This window comes from Myxine glutinosa, chromosome 9 (genome assembly GCF_964187855.1).
Source record: "Myxine glutinosa chromosome 9, kmMyxGlut1.1, whole genome shotgun sequence".
NCBI lineage: Eukaryota > Metazoa > Chordata > Myxini > Myxiniformes > Myxinidae > Myxine > Myxine glutinosa.
The window spans coordinates 82,196,007-82,213,013 of NC_136269.1; the positions used below are offsets into that span (position 1 = coordinate 82,196,007).

Below are 17,007 nucleotides of genomic sequence, written 5' to 3' on the forward strand. Positions count from 1 at the left end.
TTATATATCCTTTTTGGTCCTATCTCTCGATGGTAAAGAATCATTTAGAAATACAAAAATTTAACGGATCCGGATTCGGATTTTCACCAAAACCGAATCAATTCTCCCTCGTCACACACCACCAAGTTTCGACCGAATATGTCCAAAACTTTGAGATATCCTGCCATATATTGTTTTGGCCCTATATCTCTCAATATTGAAGAATAATTTAAAACATTATAGTATCCGGCTCCGGATTCGGATCTTCACTAAAATCGAATCAATTATTTCTTGTCATACACCCAACCTGTTCACCAAATTTAGTCGGGATCCGTCAACAAATCTTTGAGATATCCTGCCACAGACAGAAAAATACACAGAAAGATAGACAGGGGTGAAAACATAACCCTCGTCTACCTCCAGTGGCGGAGGTGACAAACGCGTAAATAAATAAATCTGCATCACAAAAGCATTTGCAAGCAGCATTTTCGAACAATGCCATCTTCAAAATGATGTCCACAATACAAAGGCTTTCCTTAATGGAAAAAAAAAGGATGAAAAATCTGATGATGGCAAATCTGGCCTTAAAGATGGGTAAGAGGACACAGTCAATTCAATCTTTGAGAAGGGCTTTGATGTCCTCAAGCTTATATTAGGGCTGACATTGTTATGGTAAAGGGAAAACATTTCCCCCCATATCCATGGAGGTGCAGGTTCTCCTAATGAGTCTGCGGGGTTTTTTTTTATTCGTGTCTTGTTATAATGCTTCGACGCAACTATTGCATCCCCGGGCATTAATGCAACGATTGGTGATGCCCTGAATGTTCAAAGAATATTCAGCGCCACTGGAAAAGCCACATCTTCATTTTCATCCTCAGCAGAAACTCTTCATCATGCCCCTCCAATTACGGAGGCCTCATTTTAAATTCAAATGGATCAACTCACAGGGAACCCACGAGCTTTCAAACACAATCAGAGCTCGATTGTATTGCTTCGCTAGTGCCAACCGCCCGCACTGAATTCACAACTGAATTTTGGTGAAAATATCAGGGATGTAGACATTTCAATGGATGCTCAAGCTACAATTTATTAGCCCCCGTTGGACTTAGTCTGAAACGGGGGCTTAAGGATTGGGTCTCGTCCATCTGTCCGTCCATCCATCCATGCGTGTGTGCATCCGCAACTGTATCTCAGACATGTATGACCGATTTTGTTCATACTTGGTATAATGACAATACATGATGGTGTGTGTGTGTATATATATGATCCCGAGATTGTTTTTTTGTTTTTTGAATTATACACACATATACACACACATATACACACACATATACACACACACACACACACACACACACACACACACACACACACACACACACACACACACACACACACACACACACACACATCATTTTGTTTCACAATTGGATCAAAGATGGCTGAATTGCCAGCTATTTTAGTTGTAAAAAATACCCTTCTGAACACTTTCTTGTTGAACACTTTCTGAACCATTTCTCAGACATGCATTTACTGATCTTATTAAAACTTTACAAACAGATAATGAATGATGGCTTACATATACGTGCCATTTATTTTCGAGATAAGATCCAAGATGGCCGACTGGCGGCCATTTTGTTGCTTAAATGTGTCCCCAACCATGTATCAGCCATGCAAAGCCCGATCGTGTTCAAACTTGCCATAAAGACAGTACATGAGAGTATGCATATACAGAAGATTTTGTTTTGTAATCCGAACAAAGATGGCCGACTGTCAGCCTTTAACTCTGCACAGCAAAATTTCTAAAACCACGGAGGCGATGACATTTTACGTCATTTTCTTCTTATTGCCCTCGCCTGAGGAGAGGGTATTGCATTTGAGTCCGTTTGTTTGTCTGTTTGTTTGTCCGCACAGAGTAAATACGATTTTCTAAGCGTTGGTCCAATTGACAGGAAATTTTCACCGTAAGTGCAGCTCCACCTGTAGAATATTTTAAAGATAATTATGACGTCATTGGTCTGGTGGTATGGGCGCTATCTTTGAAAAACCGAAAAACCTTGCACCTCTATATCTCCGAAAGCGCTGCATAGAAAAAATTGAAACATGGCTCATTGTAAAGAACTCTCCATGTGGCATAACATGTGTTAATGATGATGTCATAGGCGCCTCCATTATGACGTCATAATTCAACAAGTACTAAACTTCATCCGATCAAGATGAAATTTTTTGAGCATCATATAGGGATAAATTGGTGGAGAAAATACCAATGATGACGTCATCCATCACGTGGTTCGGCCGCCATATTAGTTTTAACTCAGAAGCCTGAAAAACCACTGAAAACATGTCCTGGCGAGGGTCTGCAATCTCTGATTGCTCTTTCTAGTTTTTCTTTATATAAAGCATTCACACACTCATGTGCAAAAAAAAAAAAAAAAAAAAAAAAAAAAAGTCAGGACACTCATCTGCATTCTTGAGATCAACGTTCAACTGAAATCAACATCAAGTTTGATGGTGTCCTGGTTAGAGTGTCTGCTCTATGTGTGGAAGGTGCCTGGTTCATAAACCCCGACATTTTTAAAAAAAATTTTCGGATACTGAATCGAGACTCGTGAAAGAGCTGACATTTACTTCACAAACAAATCAACCAGACAAACAAAATATATAAAAAGAGGGAGCGGAAGACAAGATGGGGAGAGAAGGGGAAGCACACAAACACAACATTTGAGAGCAGGGAGATGTGTGGGAGGGAGAGGGCTTGGGGGGAGGAGGCGTGGGAAGGGGGGGCGTGGGGTGGGAGATGTATAAAACACAGGGACACCAAGGACTTCCAGGACAGAAGTTGGTATTTCAAAAAAGTGGAATTGGGGTGAAATTAGCGGGGGTAGAAAAGATCAAGGTTTTGGATGGGGGAAGATAAGAGATTGTGGTGAACAGCTGTTTTAAAGACCTGGAGGGTGGAGTGGGATTGAAGAGAGTGAGGGAGTTTGTTCCAGAGGCGGGAGAAAAGAGGAATGAAAGAGTGAAGGTGAGCAGAGAGTCTTGATTTTGGCAGTTTAACCATAAGAGGGTTGCAGGCAGATCTTGTGCGACCTGTAGGAATATTTGCGGGACAGAGCCCAGAGAGAGCTGGGGGGGCAAGGCCAGAGAGGAGTCGGTAGAAGACGGAAAGACCACCAACCTGCCTGCGGTGAGTGAGAGAGGCCCTTGGAGTTAGCTTCATCGCGGGAGATTCCAATGATTCTGAACGCTTTGGTTTCAAAAGCGTGAAGACGAGCTAGGTGTGAGGCAGGAGCACCAGCCCAGAGGGGAGAGCAGTATTCCATTGAGCTGCGGATGAAAGCCTTGTATGTGGTACCAAGTACCGGTAGGCGTGACATAGACATACCAAGTACTTTAAAAATGGTACATGTAGGCAAAAAAACCAATGGTTAAAAACAGTAGAAATGGTACTTCCCTTAGCGCCGTTGCTTCCTTTCAGGTGCGGCCATTCTGCCTGGCAGTTTGGCGAGTGCCCTGTTCTGCGTGCTCGCATTCCACTGGATAGCATTGGAAAGCACTCTCTCATTCTGCTGGATCACTCCTCTGTGGCGCTCGATAGCACTGGAAATGCTCTTCGTGGTGCCTGCAAACCGCAAGTAGAGTTCGTTCTTGCAAACCACAATACTTTCTGAAAGCACTGTACAGGGTGTTTATATAAAGTCCCTTTTTTCAGAGAAATAACGGTTTTTATTGATTTTTATTGCAGAACCCCATGAATATGAATGTGCAAGAACGTGTGACGGTGGTAACATTGCGTATTCAAATAAAGAAATGCAAAGAAATGAAATTAGAAGGAAGTTTGAAAGAAAAATTCAAAAGCCAGGTCCCACAGACAAAACAATACGCAAATTCACAATTCAACCATTATTAGAAATCAATAAAATCGTTATTTCACCGAGATGGAGACTTTATAAACATCCTGTATATACATATACACATACATATACACACGTCGCTAAAATATTGGCACACTTGCACTTTAAAAAAATTAATCACAATTTTCTCGAAAAATAAGTTGAAATTGACAAAAGTATTTGTCTCCACAATTCTTTATTTCACTGTTAATATTACAGAAACTTTGTTTTTGATTCAGAACTTAATATATCCTTTCAAATCAGAAAAGAAATAGAAATGGCATTGACAAAACTATTGACACCAGAGACTTAATATTTGGTAGCACAGACTTTGGACAAAATAACTGCAGTCAAGCGCTTCCTATAGCCATGAATGAGCTTCTACACCTCTCTACTGGTAGTTTGGCCCAATCTTCTTGGGCAAATTGCTCCAGTTCTCCCAGATTTGAAGGGTGCCTTCTCCCAATTGCAATTTTCAGATCTCCCCACAGGTGTTCAATGGGATTTAGATCTGGACTCATTGCTGGCCACTTCAGAACAATCCAGCGTTTTGTCTTTTTTTCTTTTTTTTCTTTTTGTTGTATACAGGATCGAGGCTCGTGAAAGAACGAACATTTATCACACAAAAAAAAATCAAACAGAAACACAAAACATATAAAGAGGGTAGAGGTAGACAAGATGGGGAGAGAAGGGGAAGCACACAAACACAACATTTGAGAACAGGGACATCGGGAGATCTGTGGGAGGGCTTGGGGGGAGAAGGGGTGGGAAGGGGGGGGGGGGAGGGGTGGGAGAAGTACAAAACACAAGGACACTGCAAGGACTTCCAGGAAGGAAGTTGGTATTTCAAAAAAGTGAATCTGGGGTGAAATTAGCGGGTGAAAAGAATGGTGTTGAACCATTCCTCGGTGCTTTTTGAAGTGTGTTTGGGGTCATTGTCCTGCTGCAAGACCGGTGACCTTCGACGGAGACCCAGTTTTCTGACACTGGGTTGAACATTGCGCTCCAAAATGCCTTGGTAATCTCCTGATTTCATGATGCCATGCACACATTCAAGGCACCCAGTGTTGGAGGCAGCACAGCAACCCCAAAACATCACTGAACCTCCTCCATGTTTAACTGTAGGGATATATTAGCAATATATAATGGACAATAGAAATGTATATACACACTTTATTAATGTACAGTATATATTATTTGATTATTGTTGTCTTGATTGCAAGTTTTGTGGTGAATGTTCGATTACTTAATGCAACAATTACCTTTATTGTGCAATGCATTTGGTGCAGTGTGTAGGTCACGTGCTTGCAGCAAGACCGCATACCTGTGGGATATCCTGGTATGGATGGATCGAGCAGTATCAAACCCAACGGCATGTTTGTAATTGACGAGGTGAATAATAATGATTCTCTGCACTCGAAAATGGTCCCGAGCATTATGATCGCCGCCAGCAGCGGAAGATGCTTTGTTAAATGGAACAAAATAAAAACTCCACGGAAAGCGACGTAGTAAACCGCCCGGCGGCCTCTTGTTCACGCAAGAATGACTAAACAAAACCAGATATTGCTCGGTTTCTCGGGTGACATTTTTCATTCGACTTGCCTCGCACGGTCACAATCTATTTGGTGCAGGAGCTTGGGCTACACCAAAAAAAAATTAAAGTAATCAGCCAAACAGAAATCACGAATGTTAACGAGTGGACGGATGTAATTGCATTAACGTCTAATTACTGCAATAATTCAGCTCTTGTGCCATGCCTGTGGTAAAAGGAAAGTCAATAACTTGCTTCGAACCTGGAGCATTCTGGGAAGGAGGCCAGGTGTACTCGCAGAGCACCGTTAAAAAAATACACACATTCGGGCAGAAACAACACACACACACACACACACACACACACACACACACACACACACACACACACACACACACACACACACACACACACACACACACACACACACACACACACACACACACACACACTCGTGCAGAAAATATATAAATTTATAATTATCGTTTGATTATATAAATCAAAGCGAATCATGTTTTTCGCCACAATAATTGCTAAATTGACAAATTTGAAACAAAAATGTTTTTGCTGCGAATGACTTGGGAATAAAATGTTGGCAGAATATCTGTCATTTCAACGTTTCTCGTAGTGGCCTCTTGGTTGGTATTGTTGTGGTTTTGCAATACCCCGGGGAGTTACATCCAACATGTAAAGGAACCATGGAGTTTACGATGTATCAGTAATATTTTACTTTGTTAGATTACCTCTCCCCTCATCTCAGCGGAAGGGAAATATGCGTTGTGAATGTAGTTAGAACTTTCCGCATCGTTCCCTGTTTCATTCTCCAACTCTGCACTCGAACCTCAATCTCAAACAGCCATTCTCAAACTTCATTCTCATACTCCATTCTCAAACCTCATTCTCCATTCTCAAACCTCATTCTCCATTCTCAAACCTCATTCTCATACTCCATTCTCATACTCCATTCTCATACTCCATTCTCAAACTTCATTCTCCATTCTCAAACCTCATTCTCCATTCTCAAACCTCATTCTCATACTCCATTCTCAAACCTCATTTGTATACTCCATTCTCAAAACTCATTCTAAAACTCCATTCGCAAACCTCATTCTCATACTCCATTCTCAAACCTCATTCTCCATTCTCAAACCTCATTTGTATACTCCATTCTCAAACCTCATTCTCATACTCCATTCTCAAACCTCATTCTCCATTCTCAAACCTCATTCTCATACTCCATTCTCAAACTTCATTCTCCATTCTCAAACCTCATTCTCCATTCTCAAACCTCATTCTCATACTCCATTCTCCAACCTCATTCTCATACTCCATTCTCAAACCTCATTTGTATACTCCATTCTCAAATCTCATTCTAAAACTCCATTCGCAAACCTCATTCTCATACTCCATTCTCAAACCTCATTCTCCATTCTCAAACCTCATTTGTATACTCCATTCTCAAACCTCATTCTCATACTCCATTCTCAAACCTCATTCTCCATTCTCAAACCTCATTCTCATACTCCATTCTCAAACCTCATTCTCGTACTCCATTCTCAAACCTCATTCTCCATTCTCAAACCTCATTCTCCATTCTCAAACCTCATTCTCATACTCCATTCTCATACTCCATTCTCATACTCCATTCTCAAACTTCATTCTCCATTCTCAAACCTCATTCTCCATTCTCAAACCTCATTCTCATACTCCATTCTCCAACCTCATTCTCATACTCCATTCTCAAACCTCATTTGTATACTCCATTCTCAAAACTCATTCTAAAACTCCATTCGCAAACCTCATTCTCATACTCCATTCTCAAACCTCATTCTCCATTCTCAAACCTCATTTGTATACTCCATTCTCAAACCTCATTCTCATACTCCATTCTCAAACCTCATTCTCCATTCTCAAACCTCATTCTCATACTCCATTCTCAAACTTCATTCTCCATTCTCAAACCTCATTCTCCATTCTCAAACCTCATTCTCATACTCCATTCTCCAACCTCATTCTCATACTCCATTCTCAAACCTCATTTGTATACTCCATTCTCAAATCTCATTCTAAAACTCCATTCGCAAACCTCATTCTCATACTCCATTCTCAAACCTCATTCTCCATTCTCAAACCTCATTTGTATACTCCATTCTCAAACCTCATTCTCATACTCCATTCTCAAACCTCATTCTCCATTCTCAAACCTCATTCTCATACTCCATTCTCAAACCTCATTCTCGTACTCCATTCTCAAACCTCATTCTCCATTCTCAAACCTCATTTGTATACTCCATTCTCAAACCTTATTCTCATACTCCATTCTCAAACCTCATTCTCGCATTCCATTCTCAAACCTCATTCTCACACTCCATTCTCAAACCTCATTCTCCATTCTCAAACCTCATTCTCATACTCCATTCTCAAACCTCATTCTCATCCTCCATTCTCAAAATCTCATTCTCACACTCCATTCCAAAACCTCACTCTCAAACCTCATTTGTATACTCCATTCTCAAAACTCATTCTCACACTCCATTCCAAAACCTCACTCTCAAACCTCATTTGTATACTCCATTCTCAAAACTCATTCTCATACTCCATTCTAAAACCTCACTCTCAAACCTCATTTGTATACTCCATTCTCAAAATTCATTCTCATACTCCATTCTAAAACCTCACTCTCAAACCTCATTTGTATACTCCATTCTCAAAATCTCATTCTCACACACCATTCCAAAACCTCACTCTCAAACCTCATTTGTATACTCTATTCTCAAAATCTCATTCTCACACTCCATTCCAAAACCTCACTCTCAAACCTCATTTGTATACTCCATTCTCAAAACTCATTCTCATACTCCATTCTAAAACCTCACTCTCAAACCTCATTTGTATACTCCATTCTCAAAATTCATTCTCATACTCCATTCTAAAACCTCACTCTCAAACCTCATTTGTATACTCCATTCTCAAACCTCATTCTAAAACTCCATTCGCAAACCTCACCCTCAAACCTCATTCTCATACTCCATTCTCAAAATCTCATTCTCACACTCCATTCCAAAACCTCACTCTCAAACCTCATTTGTATACTCCATTCTCAAAATCTCATTCTCACACTCCATTCCAAAACCTCACTCTCAAACCTCATTTGTATACTCCATTCTCAAAATCTCATTCTCACACTCCATTCCAAAACCTCCCTCTCAAACCTCATTTGTATACTCCATTCTCAAAACTCATTCTCATACTCCATTCTAAAACCTCACTCTCAAACCTCATTTGTATACTCCATTCTCAAAATTCATTCTCATACTCCATTCTAAAACCTCACTCTCAAACCTCATTTGTATACTCCATTCTCAAACCTCATTCTAAAACTCCATTCGCAAACCTCACCCTCAAACCTCATTCTCATACTCCATTCTCAAACCTCAATTCTCATACTCCATTCCAAAACCTCTCTCAAACCTCATTTGTATACTCCATTCTCAAACCTCATTCTCATACGCCATTCTAAAACCTCACTCTCAAACCTCATTTGTATACTCCATTCTCAAAATCTCATTCTCACACTCCATTCCAAAACCTCACTCTCAAACCTCATTTGTATACTCCATTCTCAAACCTCATTCTAAAACTCCATTCGCAAACCTCACCCTCAAACCTCATTCTCATACTCCATTCTCAAACCTCAATTCTCATACTCCATTCCAAAACCTCTCTCAAACCTCATTTGTATACTCCATTCTCAAAATTCATTCTCATACTCCATTCTAAAACCTCACTCTCAAACCTCATTTGTATACTCCATTCTCAAAATTCATTCTCATACTCCATTCTAAAACCTCACTCTCAAACCTCATTTGTATACTCCATTCTCAAAATCTCATTCTCACACTCCATTCCAAAACCTCACTCTCAAACCTCATTTGTATACTCCATTCTCAAAATCTCATTCTCACACTCCATTCCAAAACCTCACTCTCAAACCTCATTTGTATACTCCATTCTCAAAACTCATTCTCATACTCAATTCTAAAACCTCACTCTCAAACCTCATTTGTATACTCCATTCTCAAAATTCATTCTCATACTCCATTCTAAAACCTCACTCTCAAACCTCATTTGTATACTCCATTCTCAAAATCTCATTCTCACACTCCATTCCAAAACCTCACTCTCAAACCTCATTTGTATACTCCATTCTCAAAATCTCATTCTCACACTCCATTCCAAAACCTCACTCTCAAACCTCATTTGTATACTCCATTCTCAAAACTCATTCTCATACTCCATTCTAAAACCTCACTCTCAAACCTCATTTGTATACTCCATTCTCAAAATTCATTCTCATACTCCATTCTAAAACCTCACTCTCAAACCTCATTTGTATACTCCATTCTCAAACCTCATTCTAAAACTCCATTCGCAAACCTCACCCTCAAACCTCATTCTCATACTCCATTCTCAAACCTCAATTCTCATACTCCATTCCAAAACCTCTCTCAAACCTCATTTGTATACTCCATTCTCAAACCTCATTCTCATACGCCATTCTAAAACCTCACTCTCAAACCTCATTTGTATACTCCATTCTCAAACCTCATTCTAAAACTCCATTCGCAAACCTCACTCTCAAACCTCATTTGTATACTCCATTCTCAAACCTCATTCTAAAACTCCATTCGCAAACCTCAGTCTCACAGCAGTTGGTCAGGGCAGGAATTCAGAATTTGCCCACGGTACCAGCGATGGCTCACGTACTCTTCGCAAAGCACATCCTGGAGGATCTTTAATATTGACCAACTAATGTCAACAGACAGGACATCCGTTTAACATCCAGGGATGGCACGTCACACACTGATGAATCATTCTGCTTGTGAAACACCGGGATGACAGTTTATAGCTGGGTCGGGATTCGAACCCCAGATAGACAGCTTTGAGGCGAGTGTGCATGCATACCTACAGGCTATCCAGTCAGCCCCAGATACGCACATACACTGTATATACAGGTTAGTCTCAATAAAATGTACACAGACTTTATTTATCAAAAACCATACACTATCCTGTCATTTTGCATTGCCTTATGGGTAACAGCTGACTGATGAGGTGCAATCATTCCATCATAGGTATTTATTAACAGTCAACATCGCCTCTCTCTCTCTGCTATTTAATTATTTTTACAAAAATATTAAACCTGCCTACATTTCATTGAAACAACCATATACAACAACAAACGCCATCGGACATATCACAGCAGGTACATTCAGAAAGTGCATTCATAAAGTATTCAGATCCCTTCACTTTTTCCCCATTTTGTTATGTTGCAGCCTTATGCTGAAATCGTTTAAATTCATTTTTTCCCTCATCAATCTACACTCAATACCCCGGAATGACAAAGAGAAAACAGGATTTTAGAAAGTTTTGCAAATTTATTAAAAAGAAAAAACTGAAATATCACATAATTGACAAAAGTATTCAGACCCTTTGCTACGACACTTGAAATTTAGCTCAGGTGCCTCCCATTTCTCTTGATCATCTTTGAGATGTTTCTACACCTTGATTGGAGTCCGCCTGTGGTAAATTCATTTGATTGGACATGATTTGGAAAGGCACACACCTGTCTATATAAGGTCTCACAGCTGACAATGCATATCAGAGCAAGAACCAAGCCATGAGGTCGAAGGAACTGCCTGCAGAGCTCAGAGACAGGATTGTGTCGAGGCACAGATCTGCGGAAGCCTACAAAAAATCTCTGCTACATTGAAGGTTCCCAAGAGCACAGTGGCCTCCACAATTCTTAAATGGAAGAAGTTTGGAACAACCAGGACTCTTCCTAGAGCTGGCCGCCCGGCCAAACTGAGCAATCGGGGGAGAAGGACCTTGGTAAGAGAGGTGACCAAGAACCCGATGGTCACTCTGGCTGAGCTCCAGAGATCCTGTGTGGAGATGTGAGAAACTTCCAGAAGGACAACCATCACTGCAACACTCCACCGATCTGGGCTTTATGGGAGAGTGGCCAGACGGAAGCCTCTCCTCAGTGAAAAACACATGAAAGCCCGCTTGGAGTTTGCAAAAAAGCACCTAAACGACTCTCAGACTGTGAGAAACAAGATTCTGTGGACTGATGAAACCAAGATAGAACTATTTGGCCTCAATTCTAAGCGTCATGTCTGGAGGAAACCAAGCACTGCTCATCACCTGCCCAATACCATCCCAATGGTGAAGCATGGTGGTGGCAGCATCATGCTGTGGGGGTGTTTTTCAGCAGCAGGGACTGGGGGACTGCTCAGGGTTGAGGGAACAATGAACTGAGCAAAGTACAGAGATATCCTTAATGAAAACCTGAAACAGAGCGCTCAGGACCTCAGACTGGGCCAAAGGTTCACTTTCCAACAGGACAATGACCCTAAGCACACAGCCAAGACAACGCAGGAGTAGCTTAGGGACAACTCTGTGAAGGTCCTTTATTGGCCCAGCCAGAGCCCTGACTTGAACCCAATCGAACATCTCTGGAGAGACCTGAAAATGGCTGTCCACCAATGGTCCTCATCCAACCTGACAGAGCTTGAGAGGATCTGCAGAGAGGAATGGCAGAAAATCCCCAAATCCAAGTGTGCAAAGCTTGTCGCGTCATACCCAAGAAGACTCGAGGCTGTAATCGCTGCCAAGGGTGCTTCAACTAAGTACTGAGTTAAGGGTCTGAATACTTATGTCAACGTGATATTTCAGTTTTTTCTTTTTAATAAATTTGCAAAACTTTCCAAAATCCTGTTTTCTCTTTGTCATTATGGGGTATTGAGTGTAGATTGATGAGGGAAAAAATGAATTTAAACGATTTCAGCATAAGGCTGCAACATAACAAAATGTGAAAAAGGTGAAGGGGTCTGAACACTTTCTGAATGCATTGTATATATATTGTTACGTTTGTGGGGGGTAGACATTGATTACCTTAGAGCCAGGTAGAATTGTATCGGTAGTGTGCTCTGACTGTCATAAAGAAGAAGAAACCCCATGTATCATAAGTACCGTAAACTGGAGCTACTTTGAACATTTTTTTTCTTTCCCATAGAACCCTGGCTAATGTAATAAATATATCTCACTCCTTTCATTACTCAAATAGGGGGACTGAATGAAGCTAATGATAGCATGCATCAAAACTGCTTAGCTGTGCATATAAATATATATATATTTAAAGAAATTAGGTGTTCACAGTAACCCCGCGAATGGGGCTACTTTGACTCTGTGTGAATTTGCTATACATAGTCAAAGGAACGCCTCTGTTGGGGTGTCATTGAACGCTATAACTGTTTTTAAAAATAAAATGAATCAAAAACAACATTTCAGAAAACTTTTTTAAAATAATACCAGTACTGGATATTAATTTTGGATTGTGAAAAATTTGAAAATCGGCATAATGAGGAATATGACACCATTTTATCATAAAACTTCCGTTAACAATTATATTACTTGTATTGCGCTTTACCAAGGCAATACAATCACAAGAAACATGTGAAATTACAGTAATACGGTTCCAATAGTGAAGAACAAATCGACGGAATGGACGGTGCAAAATAACCCTTTGTATAGAGGTCATATCACATTGGGGTATGTGTCCCCACCCTCCCCTCCTACTGCATTTTAAAGTTTTGCAGTTCCTTCGCATTGAATGTAAGTCCACCCCTTCTTTCCTCTTTTGGGGGACTCAGCAGTCTAACCAACTGGTTTACAGTAACATTACCCTCATCAGGTACGGATGGCCAAACAAATTTATTGTCAACTTTCTTCGATGACCTCATGAACTTCATAGTGCATTCATCTTCATCGACTATCACTAATTTGGCCACATAAAATTTGACAGAAGTTTTCACTTGGAATTTTACAACATAATAGTTGCCAATGGATGGTACTATGTCATCTGGCAGGACTTCCTCTTCAGACTCGATGCTATCACTTATCTGATCCTCGCTTTCTTCTACTTCGCTTGATTCTGTCTCTGCGTCATCAATGCTGCCATCATCACTCTGTGACCCATGACTGATGTCATCGATGGCATTGCTGGTTGGTTCCTGTAAGTCCTCTGCACTTATGCTTTTCCCCGGCTCTACAGATATTTTCTTCCTTCTCCTTTTGGGGGTATCTTGCTGGTCTCCAACCCCATGCATATTCTTCAGAATCCCTACGACTACTTCTGACACCGTTGTAGGTATGGCAGCCTCATTTTCGTCACTGTCTGGTAGCCGCTTAATAACCCCGTGTCCTAGAGTGGGGTGACGCTTCATGAAATCATTTGCCCAATCAAATGATGGAAAATTATTGTGGAACTGCGCCACCATTCTCCCTTGTTTTTCCAAATAGGAATGTGCCAACATCCGGAGGTCTTTTAAATCAAATGGAAATCCCCAATCAGCGACAATATTCAAATGATCGGCAAAAGCCTGCTCCTCTTCAATAGTGAATACTGTAGGATGTCCGGGTTTTTTGGTATGTTTTCCCTTGAGTTTATTGTGCAGTGTTCCCGCTGGAATGTTGAATGATTTGTGTGCCTCTCTTTGGCTCATTGTGCCTTGCTCCACTGCACGGACTGCCATATGTAGTTGCTCAGTTGTGTAGTTGCGGTACTGCCTGGAACCTTCAACCCGTTTGCACGTTCGGACCATGTTTTACCAGATCGGATACCTGAAAATGAACACGTGTAGGGTGAGGTATAGAATACAGACTTTAATATAATACTTGTGCTTACAGACATCCAAAGAACAGCTTTACATTTGTCAATCAATGTATTATTTCCTTGGTGTTACACGATTTTCTATTACCGGGGTTACTTTGAACACGTTCAAAATAACCCCGATTGTGACGAAAACATGCATGGGTAATGGTCAATTGACCCCTGTGATCCTATACCCAAACCATATTGACTAAGATTTGGTACCCCAATAGAGTAATTATTACTTAATATTATGTTAGTATTTTAGGAAAAAATGAGTAATACTTACAAGTCAGGAGGTGAAAGTTTAAGACAGTTTGCTGCATACCATGTGCTCAGCATGAGGTGTCGGCCATTTTGAATCAGGCTTGGTCAATATCATTAATGTCCACATTTTTAATAATAAACAAACACAAAATCAATTAAACTAAATAATATCTTGTTTTATTTAAAACTTTTTTATTATTAACTAAGTATATCATAAATCATTTTCTTACATGTGTGTTCAAAGTAGCCCTGTGATTCAAAGTAGCCCCAGTTTACGGTAGGAAATTTGTGTGACTGGATGTCGTGCAAGCACGTATCTTCGTTCCCATCATGAGGGGTGGTGTTATGTTGATTAGTTAGGGATTATGGGTACTTAATCCGCTGTATGTAATGGCCTCTGTTATTTTTCCTCTGTTCCTTATGACAATGCAGCACACACAAATAGCAAGAAATCGTGCATTTATAACACTAAATAAAAGTGACCAGAACAAGACGTTGAACAATACTGCTGGCGCTGCCAGCAGCCACATCACCACATCAAGCAGGCAGGCCCATAAGGCCACGCCGTGAAGAGCAGCAATTGGTCAGGGCACCAACAGCGATGAGATGGCACTAGCTGATAGGAGTGGGGAGGCAGACGTCGTTGGATGACGTCAGAGCCTTGAATACAAAGGAATTGGAGGGCCGACATTTTCTCTCTCATTTTTCTGGGTTTGGTGGCTAATGGTCGTGTTCCCAACATTTTATCTCTTTGGTTCGATCGCTCTCTGTCTGGACTGGCCTCCATAGCTAACGGTCACATATACGGTGCGCTCTTGAGCAAGGGACATTCATTGAGAACGGTCATGATTTTATATCTCTCTCTGCTTGGGGATTTCAGAACGAATGGTCGAAGTTCACGAGTGCTCTTGGCTTTCTCTCGGCTTGTGGACCAGAGGTGAACGGTCGCTGATAAGCTCTTTGTTTTGGAACATTGGTGCCGTGCAGCCACAGTTCATAGCGCTCTTGTGCTGGGAGACGTGGGTGCTGGTGAGGCGGACGATGAGGATTAGCATGGCTGAGTGAAAGAGGGCGCGCTGAGGCCTACTTCCCGCCAGGGCCTGTGCCGCGCCCGGATTGCACGCTCAGGGCCTGGACGATTCCGGACGGGGTTCAGGAGCCGCTCAGAGCTAAGTGCCCACACACACACATTTTTACTTTCATTCTTTTATATTTCCCCTTGTGTTGTATACGAGTCTGTATGGGGACGTCCCGTTTAGGAAGCTTAATTTTATCGTGCATTCCTTTGTTACCGGCATTTCTTCAATAAAGCCGGTATTTTTGTACATTTTAAACCTGTCAGCTTGGAATTAATTATCGCAGGTTGGAAGACGTCTGGTGGACCCATGCAGGTAACCGCTCACAGCCCTTCCCCCACTCCACCAGTAGTGAGCCAGAGGTGTATGCCAGGAGTGAGCGATTGGAAAACAAAATTGAAGGAATGAAGGGAGATATGAAGAGAATGAGTGACAAAATCGATGGAATAGAGGGAAATATGAGGGGAATGGGTGACGAAATGAGGGAAATAAAAGAGGATGTTAATAGAAATGGGAAACAGATGGGAGAAATGAATGAAAAATTGATGGATTGAAGGGAGAATTGGAGGGGCAAATTGATGGATTGAAGGGGGAATTGAAGGAACAAATGGATGGAATGGAAAACAAATTTGATGAAATGGAGGGAAAATGGAGGAAATAACACAACTGGGGGAACGAATAATTAATAAAATGGAAGGGAAAATTGATGGTCAAATTACAGACAGGCTGGGTGAATTCGAGGTCAAATGCAGATGTCCATGATGCTGCGGGACTCGAGTGATTCAGTAGTAAAGAATGCTCTCTCAGAGAAGAAGGGAAGTCGGAAGTGAAATGCAAGAGCAGAGGTGGATGAGATGGAGGAGCGGTTGCAACTGGAGGAGGTCGTGGGGATGGTACAGCATGGGAAGCATGGCTGGGGTGGATGAAGCATGAGCGATGGGAAAAGGCATGTGTGAAAGAGAGGGGGATTATGGTTGAGAGGAAGGTGAGAAGAAATGAGGAGGAGGGGAGATATGTGAAAGCAGTCAGACAGGCACAGCAAGGTCCTTGGACGTGGTGTGAAGGTGTGCGGGTGAGGACATTGAAGTGGCAAGAGATTTGGAGGATGGAGCCAATATTGTTGAATTTCCTGTTGTGGGCAACGTATGATGTGCTTCCATCACCAGTAAACTTGAGATTGTGGGGATTGTTGCAGGAGGAGAGATGTTCTTTGTGTGGAGGTTTGGTAACAGTGCAGCATGCACTGAGTGCATGTTCAGTAGCATTGGCAGCAGGAAGATACAAGTGGCAATACGATCAGGTGCTGGCAGTGGTAGTGCAGATGGTGCAACAAGAGGTGGAGAGAGAGGTGGAGAGAGAGGTGGAGAGAGAGGTGGAGAGAGAGAGAGAGAGAGAGAGGGAGAGAGAGAGGTGGAGAGAGAGAGAGGTGGAGAGAGAGGTGGAGAGAGAGAGAGAGAGGTGGAGAGAGAGAGAGGTGGAGAGAGAGAGAGAGAGAGAGAGAGAGGTGGAGAGAGAGAGAGAGAGGTGGAGAGAGAGAGAGAGAGGGAGAGA

The 17,007-nt window shown here is 41.6% G+C and overlaps 1 long non-coding RNA gene across 1 annotated transcript in view; it reads right to left on the minus strand.

Annotated features, from left to right (window-relative positions):
- Window positions 1-3,547: 3,547 nt before the first annotated feature.
- Window positions 3,548-17,007, minus strand: part of LOC137434679 (uncharacterized) — a 276,381-nt gene continuing 262,921 nt past the window's right edge. The window contains exon 6 of the long non-coding RNA XR_013624540.1: window positions 3,548-3,601. This is a non-coding gene — a long non-coding RNA (uncharacterized LOC137434679). The remainder of the gene's footprint in view (window positions 3,602-17,007) is intronic.